At 39.6% G+C, this 2,902-nt stretch overlaps 1 long non-coding RNA gene across 1 annotated transcript; it reads left to right on the forward strand.

Annotated features, from left to right (window-relative positions):
• Positions 1–204: 204 nt before the first annotated feature.
• LOC307000347 lies at positions 205–1,644 on the forward strand. Its single transcript, XR_013798018.1, has 3 exons — positions 205–539; positions 1,001–1,032; positions 1,166–1,644. It is a non-coding gene; the product is annotated as an uncharacterized lncRNA (long non-coding RNA).
• Positions 1,645–2,902: the final 1,258 nt, after the last annotated feature.

Raw genomic sequence — 2,902 nt, forward strand, 5'->3', positions numbered from 1 at the left:
ATTAGCCCATGAATGTCATGAAAAAGAACAATTCACACAGGTAAAGTTATCAACCGGTTTATTTGCAGAAGTATGTGATGGGAGCAGGTGAGTAACTGATGAATATAAGCTGTGTCCCAATGTGAAGGCTACAGCCTCCGAAGTCCATATTTGAAGGCCGATTGGCCGTATTTGAAGGCCGATTGCGTCACAGCGGCACGACGAAGGATGTCCCAATTCAAAGGCTGCACACCTGGAGGTCGCATTTTAAGGCCGATTGCGTCACCGCGGCGCGATGAAGGCTGTCCCAATTCAATTCGGCATCATCCAAAGGCCGTATTCGAAGGCCGGTTGAGTCATCGCGGCGCGACGAAGGCTACCCTGATTCAAAAGCGACGCCAAATGCACCCTTCATTTCCCCCTGAAAGAAAGGATGCATAAACGGATCCTTGCGGCCTGATTCTATCCCATAAGCCATCGCGCGCCGGTGACGACAGCATTATTATTATAAAAAATGACGGCCGAGAGTTCGGTGGTGGACGGCAAATTCACATTTAAATGTAAGTATTATGTTTTCATTTACTCAAATAGCTAGTGAGTTAAAAGCCACAAGTTTTTCTTTCTTACAAACTTCATCTTAACTCATTCATCACCATTGCGTGGCTTCATTTGTAAGGTGGTATACAACTTGTCCTAATATTTAGTTTAATAATTGTTTCAGGGAGCAAGGAGCAGACAGCTCAATTTATTAAATTGCAATTAAATAAATAAATTAAATACATTTTTATTGTAATATTTGCACTAGTCTGTCTCACTTGTGTATTATAAGAAATATCACTCACCCTATAAAGCCCACAACAATAAGAAAAGCAGTAGACAAGGCAATGGGGTTTTACTTTTATGTGTTTTTGTAGTGGTGTCATGCAAGCTACGTCTACAAAGGTTTTAACTATAAGGTTAAAACCTTTAACTATAATTTAAGGTTTTAATTTTTCATGTACCCTTTTCTGCTTTTTTATAGCAATTCTGGAGAAAATGGGTCTGCTGGGGAAGGTAATTAACTCTCATACAGGCCAAAAAAAAAAAAAAAAAAAAAAAACAAGTAAGAAAGTTAATACACACATCTTAGCTGAAATGTATTGTGCTGTTGTTGTTAACAAGCCATGGTTAATTTGCTCTGCCTTAGGATTGCAAGTGTCCTGGGACAGGTGAGGGTGTGAGTGGGAAACCCACTGCTGAAACTTGGCCCTGGTTTGTCCTCATGGATGAGGTGTTGGGACAGAGGCACTCCCTGTCCTCATTGCCTTAATCCCTGAGGACAAACCAGGGTCAAGTTCAGCAGTGGGTGCCCACGGTGAGGAGGAGCCAGAGGCACCAGCACGAGCACCAGCATCAGCACCGGCAGCACCACGAAGAAGAGACCGAGAGGACGAGGTTTTGGACTTGATTAGAGAAGACATGGGACTGCAGAGGCGAGGAGAGCACAGGAGAGGATGGACAGGCAAAAGAGAGAGTTTTCTCTTCTTGAAAGAATGATTGAGAATATTATATATATTTGTTTAACTTTTTTTAACTTATATTTTTTAAAAGGGAAAAAAATCTGTTTATTTATTTATTTTTATGCAACTTTAAATGTGTAAATAAAAGAAAATTCATTGCTCTGGACATAGTTTATTTTTGTAATGACAGTCATAATTTTTACATGAAACAAATGATTCTATACCTTTTTCCCCCCCAACTATTTACAACATACGTTAAAAAATCTCAAAATCAACATACACATTTAAATTTACAGTACATAAAATAAGAAAGAATGATGTAGACTTGTATTGAGCTGAGTGGGAGACCCTGGTGTGCTGCTGGACCGCGACAGGCTCCACAATAGAGCCCCTGGTAAGGCCTCCTGCTGGTGGGACTTCATCTGATGGTCTCTGAGTGTTTGAGTGCATATTTCCACTATCCACTAAGTTTTCTACCAACCGGTTTGCAGGGCTGACTCATGAAATAAATATTGAGATACTTTATTACGCTTTATTAATAACCACTAATACCGCATTGAGGAAAAACTACTAGTCATATATTTCAAACCTTAGTAAAGCAAAATGATCTTGCATAACGTTACTCTAATGTAGGCCTAAAGGTCTCAAGAGTAAAAGTGTATTCTGCAGGGAAAAAACCTCCTTGTCATGAACGAAGTTTGTAGTTCCTTACTTACCACCACTGGTTATTTTGACAATGAAAGTAACAACATGTACACTCTTAGAAGAAAAGGTTCTATATAGAACCTTAAAAGGTTCTATAGGCGCTTCGTATTTGGAACCCCTTAAAGGTTCTATACAGAACCCAAGAAAGGGTTCTTTCTTGTCATTATAGAACCTTTTTAGCATAAAAGGTTCTTTGGAGTTGAGTAAAGAACCCTATGGTTCTATATAGAACCCCAATGAACCCTTTTTTTCTAAGAGTGTAGAACCTTTTAGGGGTTACAAATACGAAGCGCCTATAGAACCTTTTCTTCTAAGAGCGTAGGCCTATTGTCACAATATTAACAAGTTGTTGCTAACTACAGCTCCGTCCCATTTCAAAGGGCGCATCTGAAGCGCTCGGACCGGTGTAGCTTACGGACGATTGTCTTCAGTGACAGCTGCCGATGACGAGCGGGAGTAACATTCGCACTAGACTTTTTTATATTCAACTGGGTTTTATATTCAAATAGCGTTGAAAACCTGTGTAAATGTATGTACCAAGGTCCATTTATGTGCATAATAAAAAGAATACACTAGCCTATAAAATCGCATCAAAGTAATTATAAATGAACATTTGAACCTTCGTCTAAGCCGAAAGTACAAGACCTGAAACATCCTCACCATGTTCTCCAATGAAATATAAAACATAAAAATGGCAATAGCCAATTCTGGGTCCATAG

The sequence above is a fragment of the Phoxinus phoxinus genome (genome assembly GCF_949152265.1).
Source record: "Phoxinus phoxinus genome assembly, chromosome: 6".
In the NCBI taxonomy this organism is placed as follows: Eukaryota; Metazoa; Chordata; class Actinopteri; order Cypriniformes; family Leuciscidae; genus Phoxinus; species Phoxinus phoxinus.